The sequence below is a fragment of the Perognathus longimembris genome, chromosome 28, assembly GCF_023159225.1.
Source record: "Perognathus longimembris pacificus isolate PPM17 chromosome 28, ASM2315922v1, whole genome shotgun sequence".
NCBI lineage: Eukaryota > Metazoa > Chordata > Mammalia > Rodentia > Heteromyidae > Perognathus > Perognathus longimembris.
In genome coordinates, this window is record NC_063188.1 from 71,813,318 (window position 1) to 71,829,672 (window position 16,355).

Below are 16,355 nucleotides of genomic sequence, written 5' to 3' on the forward strand. Positions count from 1 at the left end.
GACACAAACATATGCTTACTCTACAATGTGCATATTTACTTTTACAGTACACCTTACTACTCCCTCTCCTACAGATATTTGTCTCCCTATCTTCAACAAACAACACTCTCAGGTGCCTTAAGGATTGCTGGACTTGATATTATTGGGAACTAATAGTAAGATGGAGTCATGAAGCAATGAGTAGCTTTTACACACCCAAGACAAATCTGGAAATTCTTCTTCAGAATTTGCATTTAAGATTTGAATATATTTCAGCTCAAATTAGTGTGTAGGCTTGCTCTAGGTGCTTCTTCACACTGCAGTATGCTCATGCAAAAGAAATAAGGGATGGGATGCCAAGAAAAAGGGCTCTGAAACCTCCAACATTGACTTTGGAGAATGAATGTAACTGAAAAGGCTATCCCAGCACATCTTCTACAGAGAAGCTACAGCTCCAGGAGGTTATCTTTCTAGTCAAGGTATTCACAGTTTTGGGGAAAATTAACATGAGAAGAACTAGGTAACACAATAGGATCAAAGTTGTAGATTATCAGTTCTGCCAGCAGACAGGAAATGCAGTATGTCAAGTTCTTAGCATTCAGAACAAAAAATAAAAACTGCAATACACACATGTTAATTACACAAATTATGGAGGAAAGTTAGAATCCTTGTCCATAAAATGTTAAACTTATAATTGCAAATAATCCTGGTCTACGTCCTTCAAGTAATATCTATCTCCAATACCATTATTTGTGGTCACACTTGATGCAAAAGATCAATATATAATGACTGGTTCTCCCTGTCTCTACACCAAACCTAGTTTTCAAACGTAAGTGCTTTTTCAGCTTTGCCTACTATTAATAAAAGATTTTTGAGTTGTTACTGGGGCTTGAAGTCAAAGTCTCACACCCTTTCTTGGCTTCATTGCTCAAAGTTGATGTTCTCCACCTGAGCCACATTTTTACTTCCAGTAGAAACCGAAGGTAAGAGTCGAATGGGGCCAGGCCAGGTGCAGGTGGCCACACTGTATTCCTAGCTATTCAGGAGGCCGAGATCTGAGGATCCCAGTTCATAGCCAAGCCAGGCAGTTAGTCCGTGAGACTTCAATTAACCACCAGAAAACCAGAAGTGCTGCTGTTGCTCAAGGTGGGAGCCCACGAGCCTTGAGCAAAAAAACTCAAGGACAGCATGCCCAGGCCCAGAGTTGAAGCCCCATGATCAACAACAAAAATGTCTACGGGGCTGATTTCAAACAGTGAACCTCAGATCTCAGTCTCCTGAGTAGCTAAGATTACAGCTGTGAGTCACTGGCACCCAAGTACAGTGAGTTTTGAACAAGTGAAACTGTTATATTTGCCTTTGGATTCCTGTCACCAGCATAAGTAAATGAGATTAATAAATGCAACTTAGATTAATAAATGAGTAAATATATATTTCACTTAATAAAGCTAAAATTAAGTCCAAGTCACATTAAATTCTTGGTAAAATTTTCCTCTGAGGAAACCATGTCAAAATATTCATTAACATTTGTCTTCCTACATAGTTCTAAAAATACTACATGCAGGGCATTGAGATGGGTACTGTGAGGTAGCCAGATAGATATGGAGAAATTGAAAAAGGTCAGGGTATAGCTAACACAAAAAAAAATTATCTGGGGGGTGAGAATATGGCCTAGTGGTAGTGTTTGCCTCATATACATGAAGCCCCAAGTTCAATTTCTCAGCACCACATTTATAGAAAAGGCCAGGAGTGGTGCTGTGGCTCAAGTGGTAGACTGCTGGCCTTGAGCTAAAGAGCTCGGGGACAGCATCCAGGCCCAGAGTTAAAGCCCCACAGACTAAAAAACAAAGTTACATCTGAGGTTCCCTTTCACACCAATCACAATAGCTAGCATCAAGAAAAAGAGCCTCGGGGCTGGGGATATGGCCTAGTGGCAAGAGTGCCTGCCTCATATACATGAGGCCCTGGGTTCGATTCCCCAGCACCACATATATAGAAAATGGCCAGAAGGGGCGCTGTGGCTCAAGTGGCAGAGTGCTAGCCTTGAGCAAAAAGAAGCCAGGGACAGTGCTCAGGTCCTGAGTCCCCAAGCCCCAGGACTGGCCAAAAAAAAAAAAAGAAAGAAAGAAAAAGAGCCTCTACTTTGACTTGTATAACTAACCCCTTTCTACATTACCTATGTAACAATTAACTTTTTTTTTTTGGCCAGTCCAGGGCCTTGAACTCAAGGCCTGAGCACTGTCCCTGGCTTCTTTTTGCTCAAGGCTAGCTAGCACTCTGCCAGTTGAGCCACAGTACCACTTCTGGCCATTTTCTATAAATGTGGTGCTGAGGAATCAAACCCAGGGCTTCATGTGTACGAGGCAAGCACTCTTGCCACTAGGCAACATTCACAGCCCTACAATTAACTTTTTTTTAAGCAAGAAAATGAAAACCAGCCTGACCACATCTATACTCCTAGCAACTCAAGAGGCTAAGATCTAAGGATCTAGATTTGAGGTCAGCATGGGCAAAAAAAAAAAAAAGTCCACTAGACTTTCATCTCCAATTAACTACTCAAAAAGCTGAAAGTAGGGTTATGGTTCAAGTAGTAGAGTGCCAGCCTTGAATGAAAAAAGCTAAGGGATCACATCGAGGTCCTGATTAGTATAGCACTAGCCCTGACTGAGCACAAAAGCTCAGAGACAGTGCCCTGGCCTTCATGAGTTCAAGCCCCGGGATTAGCACAATTTTTTTTTTTTTACTCAAGAGGCTGATGTGAGATTGTAGTCCAATGCCAACCCAGACAAGAAAGACCATGGAACTGTTATCCCCAATTAACCACCGAAAGCCAGAAATGGTAACTGTGTCTCAAATAACAGAGCACTAGCCTTGAGCAACTAAACTGACAGCACCCAGGCCCTCCCCTGATTTCAAACCCCAGGTTATGTTTGCATGTACTTAACATATATATAAAACATATACACACACACATATATATACATACATACACATATATACTATATATGTACATATAACTAAATTGCTATGTATATAAGTATATAAAATGATGTGCAATTTTTTTGAGAATCTGTATAGCACATACTTACCTTGAACTTGCAATAGTCCTGCCTCAGTCTCTTGATGCTAAGATAAAAGGTGTTTACCATTGTACCCAGCTAAAATGATTCCTATGGATTTTTTCAGAATTTTATGAGGTCTGTTATGAGTAAAAAGTGAATTATCATTTGGGGAAGGTATCATTTTTAGCTGAAATAATTTTATTTGTGTTGAACAAACAACAGACATGTTACTTTTATAATTGAAAATATATGAAAAAGAAAGATGAGTTCAGAAACACTTTCTTTTCCTTTGTCATGACGGGAGCAAGTCCAGAGTCTGGTGGATGCTAAAAAATGCTCTGCCAATACAGCCGATGGATCTCTATCCCAGAAAACATCAATCAACTCAAAAGTTTTCCAATCAGGAAATTCAGTTCCAACCACTGGTTTATGGCACCCAAATATATGCATAGAAACATACAGCCAAATCAAACTGTCCAATAAAAGTTTTAAAACAGGGCTGGGAGGTAACTTAGCAGTAGAGTGCTTGCCTAGCAAGCATGAACTTGTGGGTTCCATTCCTCAGCACCACAAAAACAGAAAAAAACAGAAGTGGCACTGTGGCTCAAGTGGTAGAGTGCTAGCCTTGAGCTAAAAGAAGCCAGGGACAGTGCCCAGGCCATGAGTTCAAGCCCCAGGACTGGCAAAAAAAAGTTCTAAAATAGATCCTATGTTGGACTGTAATAACCATAGTCAAAAAGAAAATTGCTTCCTTTAGATCTGCCTTTCTTACCTAAATTTCTACCTACTGTATTTCTGTCATAATTTTATAGGAATATGACTATTCTGCACTTTCATGGATAACACCTGGTGGCACTGGGAAATAGGGACAGGTTTTACTTCAGAAAAAGATTAATAATGGTATGGGCATCAGTGGCTCACACCTATAATTCTAGCTACTCAGGAAGCTGAGATCTGAGGATAATGGTTCAAAGCCAGCCCAGGCAGAAATGTCTGTGAGACTCTTTATTCTTAATAAAATATTCTGAAAAACGGGCTGGGAATATGGCCTAGTGGCAAGAGTGCTTGCCTCCAATACATGAAGCCCTGGATTCAATTCCCAAACACCATATATATAGATAATGGCCAGAACTGGCGCTGTGACTCAAATGGCAGAGTGCTAGCCTTAAGCAAAAAGAAGCGGGGGGGGGGGGGGGGGGGGGGGGTGTTTGCTGAGAATATGACCTAGTGGTAAAATGTTTGCCTCGTATACATGAAGCCCTAGGTTCGATTCCTCAGCACCACATATATAGAAAAAAGCCGGAAGTGGCGCTGTGGCTCAAGAGGTAGAGTACCAGCCCTAAGCAAAAAGAAGCCAGGGACAGTGCTCAGGCCCTGAGTCCACACCCCAGGACTGTCCACAAAAACAAAAAAAAATAAACAAAAAGAAGCCAGGGACAGTGCTTAGGCCCTGAGTCGAAGGCCCAGGACTGGCCAAAAAAAAAAAAAAAAAGGAAAAGAAAAGAAAAATATTCTGAAAGGGCTGGAAGTAGTGGAATGGCTCAAGTAGTCTGTTAAAGGAGAAGATAAACCTGAATTTGGCCAGTTTCATTGCTTATATACATGGTTCCCTCCATACTTACATCAGCTGCCATATTTTACAGGGCTAACTGAACTACTTGTGCTCAAGCCTTGAGCAAAAGAAGCTCAGGGACAATGCCCAGGCTGAGCTCAAGACCCAGAATTGGCAAAGAAAAACATAAGTAAAATAAAAAAGATTAATAATGGACATGGAGTTGTGCAAGTGGTAGAGTGCTAGCCTTGGGTAAAAAAAAATACCCTCAGAGATAGAACCCAAGCTCTGACTTCAAGCCTCAGTACTTGCAAAATGAAAGAAAAAGAAAAAGAAAACTATCTTAAGATCCAGGTCAGCCTGGGCTATATAAATATGGACTAATGGTAGAGTGCTTGCCTCGTATACATGAAGCCCTGGGTTCGATTCCTCAGCACCACATATACAGAAAAGGCCAGACGTGGCACTCTGGCTTAAGTGGTAGAGTGCTAGCCTTTAGCAAAAAGAATCCAGGGACAGTGCTCAGGCTCTGAGTTCAAGCCCCAGGACTGGCAAAAAAAATACACCTCAAAATACATAAATAGATGAGATGGACAGATATAGATAAAAAAGACAGACAGACAGGCAAAAAGATTAGTAAGCAAATGGGAGCAATACCAGACTAGGAAATAATAATCTGAACTTGATATCCAACCTCACCACTTTACAGCCATGATATCTTGGGCAAGTCATATCTCTAAATCTAGGTCTATAAATTAAGAAGCCTGGTTTGGGTAATATCAAACCTATGGTTTTGCAAGGCACCGTGGTTCACTTCTGCAATCCTAGCTGACCTCATCAAGATACTTAATTTTGAGGAGCTGGTTTTGGAGTCCATAGACTATGTGAAAAAACTGCAAGGCACTTATGACCAGAGTAGATCGGGTAGCCCTATAAAATATGGCAGCTGATTTAAGTATGGAGGAACCATGTATATAAGCAATGAAACTGGCCAAATTCAGGTTTATCTTCTCCTATAACAGACTAACTTGTCAAGGATTACATTGAGGTACTATTATACTGTTAATAACCATGGATCACACACTCAACACACCACAATGAAAAATGTAAGTCTTTCTAAAGGGCAAAGTATGAAAATGTCTAAGTTCCTACATTCCACTTCTAAAACTTTCTCATGATAATTAACATGAATATCATGAGGATTTGTTAAGGCATTCCTATGCTGCCTTTCTTTTAATTCTTATTAACTATCTCTACCTTTAGAATCATAAGAAATTACTTTAAAAGTCATGGAAGTACTTTCAAACAAGTTATTAAAAGTTCAAAAAAAACCAAAAATGCCTTTGGGGGAATGTGGCTTAGTTGCAGAGTGCTTTCCTAGCATGCATGAAGCCCTGGGATTCCTCAGCACCACATCAACAGAAAAAGCCCAAAGTGGTGCTATGGCTCAAGTGGTACAGTACTAGCCTTGAGCAAAAGAAGCCTGGGGATAGCAGGCCCAGAGTTCAAGCCCCAGGACTGATTTAAAAATAAAAAATAAACTTTAGCCAGGTACTGGTGGCTCATGCCCGTAATCCTAGCTACTGAGGAGTATGAGATCTGACAATCACAGTTCGAAGCCACGAGACTCTTATCTCCAATACAACTACTCAAAAAAGCTGGAAATGGTACTGTGGCTCATGTGGTAGAGTACTAACTTTGAGGGGAAAAAGCTCAGGGACAGTGCCCATGCCCAGAGTTCAAGCCCTATGACCAGTATTTTTTAAAAAGTGACTTAAAGCAGGGGCTGGGAATATGGCCTAGTGGTATAGAGTGCTTGCCTCATATACATGAAGCCCTGGGTTTGATTCCTCAGCACCACATATACAGAAAAAGCCAGAAGTGGCACTGTGGCTCAAGTGGTAGAGTGCTAGCTTTAAGCAAAAAGAAGCCAAGGACAGTGCTCAGGCCCTGAGTTCAAGTCCCATGACTGGCAAAAAACAAAACAAAAAGTGACTTAAAGCCAAATTAGATGACCAAAAAGATGTCATTTTAATTGAATTTGTGATTCAAAAAATATGTTTAATTATTGGACATTTGCAATTTCTTTTTCTGAGAAAAACCTACTGCTTATCCTTTAAATTTTACCTTAATAATGAAGATAAGAACATATCAAACATTCCTGGTGCCTGAATGTTGTACAAGCATTATAACACCTTCCCCCCACAAATACACATACATTTTGTAGATTTTCCTGAATTGACACAGTGATATGGGAAAAGGGGATGGAGAAATCCTTTTAGATATACAGAAGTATTACTTTAGAGTGCTTCACTGGATCCCATTAATACCTTTGATGAAGTGTTAAAAATCTACCTTAAATAATTTCATCTTTAGTGTTTCTGACCTCATTATCTAGTTTCACATGTGCTTAACTCTATGACCTTCTCTGATGCACTCCTATAAACTGCTGTCACATTCTGTCTATTTCTCAAGTTACATTATTTCTTTTATTGCCAGTTCTGAGGCTTGAACTCAGGGCCTAGGCACAGTCCCTGAGCTTCTTTTGCTCAAAGCTACCACTTAAGCCACAACGCTACTTACAGCTTTTTCTGTTTACATTGTGCTGAGAAATAGAATCCAGGGCTTCATGCATACTCTACCACTAAGCCACATTCCTAGCCTTCCCTCATGTGATTGTACTGATCCTCCTGAATGTGATTTGAAGTCTTCCTCCCCTAAGACCACTTGGTTCTCCATCCATTTTCCAGCTGCTTATCTCTGTATTCCCAGTATGTGGCAGCAATGAGTAGTTCTCAATAACTATTTGTTAAATGAATATCACTGCCTTCATTTAAATGATGAGGAAACAGGCTCAATGATGAAATAAGATGACAACAACATAGGTATTATCTATCAATTGTACAAAAATTATAATGGCTTTACCTTTGTATTCTTTAATTTCAACATTTAAATATACAACATTGTATTTAAATGCTCACAGCAACCTATAAAGTATGTATTTTGCTCGCATTTTGTAAATAAAAATGGAAATATAGTTAAACATTTTAGGCCAACTTATGACAATCTATATGAAGCACAGACATCTTACATGCTTGATTAATCAGTTTAGGAGCTTCTACAAGTACATTTAAATGGAAAAGAGAGGGGAAGGAGGGGAAAGGAAAAAAGTGACAAAGGCACTTAAAGGAACAAAACAGAAACCAGAAAGGAAAATAACAGAAGCAGGGCTGGGAATGTGGCTTGGTGGTAGAGTGCTTGCCTAGCATGCATGAAGCCCTGGGTTTGATTCCTCAGTACCACATAAACAGAAAAGGCCAGAAGTGGCCTTGAGCAAAAGAGGAAGCTGGATGCTAGTGGCTCACATATGTAATCCTAGCTACTCAAGTGGCTGTGATCTGAGGATCGCTGTTCAAAGCCAGCCGGGGCAAGCAAGTTTGTGAGCCTCTAATCTCCAATTAACCACCAGAAAATCAGAAGTGGCTCTGTGGCTCAAGTGGTAGAGTGCTAGCCATGAGTTGAAGAACTCAGGGATAGGGCCCAGATCCAGAGTCCAAACCCCAGGACCGACCAAGGAAAAAGAAAAGAAAGAGGGCTGGGAATGTGGCTTAGTGGTAGAATGCTTGCCTAGCATGCATGAAGCCCTGGGTTCGATTCCCAAACACCACATCAACAGAAAAAGCGAGAAGTGACGCTATAGTTCAAGTTGTAGAGTACTAGCCTTGACCAAAAAGGAAGCCAGGGACAGTGCTCAAGCCCTGAGTTCAAGCTCTAGTACTGGCAAAAAAGAAAAGAACAGAACAGAAGTAGGGTAGGCCCATCTAAAGATTATAAACTAGTATTGTAGTATCAACTCCATATGCCAATCTGCAATTTTCTTTATACTGTTATTCACAAACGACAACTGGATACTTTTCATATATCTGCAGTCTCAAAGGCTGAGGAGGTATGCATAATAATTAGGAAAGCTTTGAGAAACAATAGACTATCAAATGCATGTATACCATAAATGGAAAAGGGATGGTAGAAAAGAAAAGGCTGAGAAACTTAAACACAATCTCATTTACAGTCTTTAGCTGAACCATATATGAATTTCTCAAGAGCTGGGACCAAGTCTCCTTCATTTTACATCCCTAACTCCCTGTATTTAGAAACTCAATAAATGTTCAACTGAAGGGAAAGAATAAGTAGAGTGAAAAGATATAGTATTACTTTTAAATAAAATGTTCCTAACATGTAACAGTGAAAAAGAAGATACAGTATTAATTTTTGTGTGCTAGTTCTGAGGTCAAACTAGAGGCCTGTGGGCTGGGAATATGATCTAGTGGTAAAGTGCTCCCCTCAGCACCACATATATAGAAAAAGCTGGAAGTGGCACTGTGGCTCAAGTGGTAGAGTGCTAGCCTTGAGCAAAAAGAAGCCAAGGACAGTGCTCAGGCCCTGAGTGCAAGACCCAGGACTGGCAAAAAAGAAAACAAAAAAAAATAACAAACTGGAGGCCTGGACATTGTCCCTGAGGTATTTTTTTCCTCAAGGCTAGCCCTCTACCACTTAAGCCACAGTTTCACTTCCAGTTTTTTTGCTATTTAATTGAAGATAAGAGTCTCACAGACTTTCTTCTCCTGGCTGGCTTCAAACCATAATCCTCAGATCTCAGCTTCCTGAGTAGCTAGGATCAGAGGCATGAGCTACCAAAAACAAAACAAAACAAAAAAACAACAAAAAAAACTAAGCACTGGGCTGGGAATATGGCCTAGTGGTAAAGTGCTCGCCTCGTATGCATGAAGCCCTGGGTTCGATTCTTCACCACCACATATATAGAAAAAGTCAGAAGTGGCACCGTGGCTCAAGTGGTAGAGTGCTAGCCTTGAGCAAAAAGAAGCCAGGGACAGTGCTCAGGCCCTGAGTTCAAGCCCCAGGACTGGCAAAAAAAAAAAAAAAAAAAAACTAAGCACTAACTATGGGCCACACCTGAGGCACTTTAGATACTACACAAAACATTAAGAGGAATACTTGCTTCTTCCCTCACCTGCTATATAGGGTGCTACTCAAGTGTGTTAATAGTAGTGATGGGAACAGGACCCAATATTCTTCCACCTTCTAGATGATGGACCCTGAAAGTTTCAGAACCACTGTTATAAGCATCTTTACATGCATTAACTCAGCTCAATGTAACCTAAGCCCTATAATGTAGGTAACATAATCATTATGTTATAGATGAAGAATTGTGTGGCAGAAGAGGTTAAATTATTTTTTAATGACACAGCTGATAAGCTTCAGTCAGAATGTGAGCCAAAGAAGTTTGGCTCCAGAGTCCAGCTTTCTTAATCACTACTGAAAAGTCTTTCCACTCATAAGAACTATCTGGCAGAATACCAATACAGAAAAGTAGAGAGCTGGATGCTAGTGGGTCTTGCCTTTAATCCTAGCTAGTCAGGAGGCTGAGATTTGAAGATGATGGTTCAAACCAGCCCAACCCAGAGAAACCCGTGAGACTCATCTCCAATTAACCACTAGAACACCAGAACTGGAGCTGTAGCTCAAAGTGGCAGAGTGCTAGTCTTGAGCAAAAAGCTCAGGGACAGTGCTCAGGTCCTGAGTTCAAGCTCCAAAACTGACAAGACAAGAAGAAACGGAGGGAGGGCTGGAGGGAGGGAGGGAAGAAGGAAAACAAGAGTAGAGAGTACAGTGGTACATGCCTGTAGTTTCAGCTTCTCAGGAGACTGATTCAGGAGGATTACTAGAGCCCAGGAGTTCAAAGCCTGCCTGGGCAATACACTGAAATTGAGCCTCAAGGAAAGACATAGTAGAAGAGGAAAAAAAAATCAAAGGAGAAAGACACCTGAACATAAATGAGGCAAGCTAATGAATACAGTAAAGAGTGTAATTATCTAGGCAAACTTTTAAAAGTTTTCTAAAACATAAGCCATTACCAAATGCAATATACCCCTCAGAGCAATTATTTCTAGTATGTAATATAAGGACTTAAATTCTAGTTGTGCTAGTACATAAATTCACGGCAGTATGTTAGGACTTACCAATCCTTTAAATCTAATTCGGTCATTTCAGAGTAATTTAAATTCTCCCTACTTTGAGTCCTTTTTTCAGTCACTACTTAATGACCACAAAAAGGAAAAAACTCCCACATATACAGAAAATGGCCAGAGGTTGAGCTGTGGCTCAAGTGGTAGAGTGCTAGCCTTGAGCAAAAAGAAGCTAGGGACAGTGCTCAGGCCCTGAGTCAAGGCCCAGGACTGGCAAAAAATAAATAAATATTTTTAAGGGCTGGGAATATGGCCTAGTGGTAGAGTGCTTGCCTTGTATACATGAAGCCCTGGGTTCGATTCCAAAGCACCACATATATATAGAAAAAGCCCCAGGACTGGCAAAAAAAAAAAAAAAAAAAAAACAACCCAAAAACAAAACAAAAAAGGAAAACTGACCTGACTTTATGAAATAACCCCTTTGTACAACATCTTAAAAATAACAACAGGGCTGGGAATATGGCCTATTCGTAAAGTGCTCACCTCGTATACATGAAGCCCTGGGTTTGATTCCTCAGCACCACATATGTAGAATAAAAGCCAGAAGTGGCACTGTATCTCAAGAGGTAGAGTACTAGCCTTGACCAAAAAGAAGCCAGGGACAGTGCTCAGGCCCTGAGTTCAAGCGCCAGGACTGGCAACCAAAACAAAACCACTAGAAAAAAATCTGATGTGGCTCAAGTAGTAGTGCTAGCTTTGAGCAAAAGAAGCTCAGGGACAGGACTCAGGCCCTGAATTCAAGCCCCAGGATTAGCCGAAGAAAATAATGAAGGGATGGGAATGTGGCTTAGCGGTAGAGTGCTGGCCTAGCATGCATGAAGCCATGGGTTTAATTCCTCAGTATCACATAAATGGAAAAGGCTGGAAGTGGTGCTGTGGTTCAAGTGTGAAGCTCAGGGACAATACCCAGACCCTGACTGAGTACAAGCCCCAGGACTAGCAAGAAAAAAATTAAAAAGGAAAAGAAGCAGGTTGCTGGTGGCTCATTCCAGTAATCCTAGCTACTCAGGAGGCTGAGATCTGAGGACCAAAGCTCAAAGTCAGCCCAGACAGGAAAGTCCATGATACTCTTATCTCCAATTAAACATCAAAAAGTCCGAAGTGGAGCTCTAACTCAGGTGGTCAGTGCTAGCCTAGAGCTCAAAAGCTCAAGGACAGCCTCTACACTCTGAGTTCAAGTCATATGACCAACCGGAAAAAAATCTGTTTTCTCTTTTTAATACTTAAGATTACAGAAACAGAATCTTGGTGTTGAGAATTTTAATACTAAATACAATATCAATTTCCATTTAGTGAAATCATTACAAAAACAAAGTCCAACTCTCTGAAATTACATTCTGGGATCCATTAACAACATGGTTAATTTTGAAAACCAAATGATTTTAAGAATTTTTAAGAGAACTCAAAGTTGAAAATATACAGTATAATAGCCCAAACAAAACCTACAGTTGCTTCACTCTGGGAGCCACTCCTTCACTATCTGAGAATGTTTCTATAACCAGAAAACCAAGCTGGCCAACAAGTACATCAAGTTTTAGCAACCATAGTCCTATGACACATCAAATGAGAAGCTCCCAAGGAATCTTAAGAGCAGAATTACCCCTTGGCATTAGCATATATAAACATCTGGTAACCAGTCATTGAGGACAGGAGTCAGAAAACAACAAAGGAAAATACTAAGAACATAAGTGCTTGTGACTACCTTATAGATGGTAAGATCATTCTAAAGCAGCTGAATATAATCACAACTAAACAGTTTCCAACTTTATCTTACTTCAGTAGAGGAAACATAGAATGTAAAGGACAAGACTTTTCAAAACAACCAAGTTTGGCATTTAATACTTTGAACTAGTATCAGAAAACAAATCAAAAGGGAGGAAATACCAACAGCATATTTACTGTGAACTTAGGGCTGTTAAGAACAAGAGAAAATATTAGAACGTCTAACAGTATGCAAAAAGTATGTACCAATACTCTAGAGTCATCATGTATCACCAATTTGCTCGGGTTTAAGTGATCTTGTTTAAGCTTCTTATATCCAATGTGCTGGAAATAATTTTTGTTAACTCATGAACTAGCTGCAAATTCACAATAAATTATTCTTGTAGTATTTAGCCAATTTGCAAATAGTGGTTTATTTCTCCAACAATAAACACAGAACAGAAAGGCCTGAACTCATGACCCATAGCAATGCTGATTCACAATCATATTTCACCTAAATACCTCAACACTTTAAACCATGATTTTTCTCCTTTCTGCCGCTTCAACTTAAAATTCTTATTTTAAAGATAGCAGAGGGGCTGGGAATATGGCCTAGTGGCAAGAGTGCTTGCCTCGTATACATGAAGCCCTGGGTTCAATTCCTCAGCACCACATATATAGAAAATGGCCACAAGTGGCGCTGTGGCTCAAGTGGCTGAGTGCTAGCCTTGAGCAAAAAGAAGCCAGGGACAGTGCTCAGGCCCTGGGTCCAAGGCCCAGGACTGGCAAAAAAAAAGCAGAAACTTTGCTCTCCCCACACTGGTGTGTCAAAGGCTATCTAGAGCCTGTGTATGTTCTACTTCTAGTCTCTGGTTTTAACTATGGAAGGGATACAGTATAGATCCCAACATGTCTAATGGTGAGCAAGAAGAGAAATAAACAATTTAAAGGGCTTTTATACCAGAGGCAACATTGTTTCCGTGTAACAAGAAATGTAACAATTTGCTGAAAGTCAGGATGTAACTATAAGCTCTCAAAAACTGTTTTAATGTTGTCATTTCAAAAACCGTGGCAGCTAGATGACCTCACCATCAGGAGGTCTTAATAGCTTAGAAGTTGTGATCAGAGCAGCTGAATATCAACAGCAACAGCAACATTCTAACAGTATACATCTAAGGATATTGTAACCATTCATGAAAAACCCCAAAGGCACAATCGGTCATTATCTAGGAAACATTAGCTTCTTCTACCAGGAGGCCTACTTTTCACATAAAACAGTAAGCAGGGCCAAGTCACAGAACTGAAGTTGGGTATCAAATCAGACTTTGCTACAGAAAATGGAATACATGACTAGTTATTTCAGTATAGTGACTATGCAAGCAGTATTAACTCCAACTGGCATACAGGAGATTACTACTATTGTTCCATTATAATGAGTACTCTGGGGTCTTTGGCGTAACAAGAATGGATTATATACCACTGTGGGCTGTAATTTCTGAATGTGAGGAAAATGCTACAGAGTAATTTCTTCAACAAATAAATTGAAAAGGAAAAACACAAGGCAGAACTTTCAGATTTAAAAGCTATATCAACCTTTTTTGATGAATAAACTATCTGGATTATGAGTTAAACTAAAAAATGAAACAAAACAGAAAATTGTGGAAATGCAAACCCTAGCTTAACTTTGCTATTTTTAAGAAGTTGTTTCTTTCAATTGTGAAAATGATTTTGAGGTTTTGTTTAAACAACTCTTGTCTTTAGAGATACAAACATTTCACCAATAAAAATAATGACAGCAGAGGCCTATTTCAACATAATGGGAGGCGATGGGTCGAAGTACAGATGATAAAAAATGCCCAATAGTTGATCAATGTTAAAGTTTGTAATAGGTACATTGGAGAGATTATACTATTCAATTTTTCTGTGTTTACAATTTTTCGCACTAATTGTTTAAAGAACTTTATAAAATGAAGGGAAGCTGTATTTCAAGTGGTGAGTGCCAGCCTTGAGCAAAAAAGCTAAAGGATAGCATCCAGACTCTGAGTTCAAACACCAATAGTAGCACAAAAAATTTGTTTATATGAAATACCTTTCAATTTTTGAGTAATTTTAAAACTCATGTTCAGATACAATTCACTTAAAACAGTTCCCTTTAATTCAATAATTCAGCTTCATACTCTAAAATGCAAGAAACAACCAGTGCCACACCTGATACAGACAATGGAAGAAACCAAAGCAGCTCAACTGCAAAACGGAATTAACTCACCATATCTCCATTTCAGAAAGTAAAATACAAATATCCACAAAAATCTAAAAAAACTAACCTAAAATCACAGCCACTCATACTCATCCTGGTAGGAAATCTCAACACTACTTCAACAGCTTCCTGAACCTTCCGGACTAAGTTGGTCTGCTGGTACCTCTGGAGCACTAACCTACTCAGGTTAGGCTATTGGAGGACCTATGAAAAATGATGGGGGGGGGGGAGAAAATAAACATTTATTAGAGTGTGGGGGAGTTGACCATCATATCAATGTTTAAACATAATCAGTTATTTCTGAAGCAAAATTGTCACACATCAATATGTATTTTGTATGATCTGCTTTGATCAGTAACTGAAGAATTCAGAAAACTAATAGTCACAATACTTTTTTAACATAACATGTGAACAGTAGTATCCCTGAAAACTCAACTGTTTTCAATTCAAATGAAATTATAGGCGATAGTTACTTATCTTATAGATATTTTATAGCCCTCACTATAAACTGATACTAAGGAAAAGTATATCACATTCATGAAAAAAATTGTACACAAAAAAATTATTTTTCACCTTCTCACATGCTTTTGGACCATACTGGGAGACAAAAGAAACATCCTGGTCTTTATTCTTATCTCAGAGATAAGAGATATCTGAGAAGAGCTCTACCTAGAATAAATTAAACCTTTTAGGTTATATCATAAGAGTATCATTCCTGGATTCATTGTAATACTGGAGAAGAGTCAAAGTGAGGGTCAATTTGTGGTCACTGCTTAACCTACTGTATAAAGTGCCAAGGCAGAATATTAAAATGAAGTGATGTACTATACTCCGATGAAAAGGGGTAGAATGTTTACCTCTTAAGCACTTAAACTAAACATAGCAAACCATGAAGTTCAAAACTAAATCCCACTATAGTTAATAATCCGATCATTATCCATCGTAAATGTTCAATCTCTGTATACTTCTAAAAGAAGAACAAAGCAATCACTTTGATATTGGGCTAATCAAAATATTATCAGTAAGGAAAACTACCAACTAACACAGTTGTTTCTACTTCACAAGTAAGCAAGAAGATACAAAATAGCAAAAGCACAACAGGAATACTGTATCAAAGAACAGGCAGTTCTTTGGAAAAGTTTAGTTTTTCAATCATTGTTCCAACTCTCTCAGGTAAGAAGATGCCAAATAGCAGACCTCCTTACTGATCTGAGGGGGTCAAATAAATGTGGTAGGGGAAAAAATGCATGAAAACTGGCAATTGCTACCCTTACCACTCTAATATACATGACACCAAATTTGGTTAATTTTATAGGATAAAATGATAGGACATACTGCCTTAGGAGTGGAGGGAATGAGTAAACAAGGGATGACCTATCCTTTTCAAGAGGTAAAACACCTGGGTGTGGTTGACAGAACCATCCTGGCCAGTGGTCATCCCAGAAGACTGAGTTTTACACTGCATTTCTAATACTGGTAAAAGTTTCAGTCTTGCAATCAGTCATATTCAAATATCATTAACCACTGTAGTGTCTGATGAGGAAGAAAAAAATCTAAAATTTCAAATCTGGCCTAGAAATATATCAATAATTTATATGTAGTATATGACTTAGGTCCATCTACCAATGTATTCTTCTCATACAAAGGAAAAGTTATCACAACTTACTGTGTGCCTATAATGAACCTGGAACTTAAAAAAATAATTCCAACAGCAATCCTTAAGTACTACTAGCCCCATTACACAGAAGCCAAGGTTCAGT

The 16,355-nt window shown here is 39.3% G+C and overlaps 1 protein-coding gene across 12 annotated transcripts in view; it reads right to left on the bottom strand.

The window, feature by feature from the left end:
• Huwe1 (HECT, UBA and WWE domain containing E3 ubiquitin protein ligase 1) overlaps window positions 1-16,355 on the bottom strand; it is a 158,470-nt gene that overhangs the window by 137,888 nt on the left and 4,227 nt on the right. For 11 of the 12 annotated variants that reach the window (XM_048336497.1, XM_048336507.1, XM_048336504.1 and 8 more), the window contains one exon: window positions 14,663-14,799. The gene's annotated coding sequence lies outside the window, so the exon portion shown is untranslated. Of the gene's footprint in view, window positions 1-14,662; window positions 14,800-15,168; window positions 15,265-16,355 lie in introns of all 12 variants that reach the window. The other variant, XM_048336499.1, reaches the window with a different exon arrangement.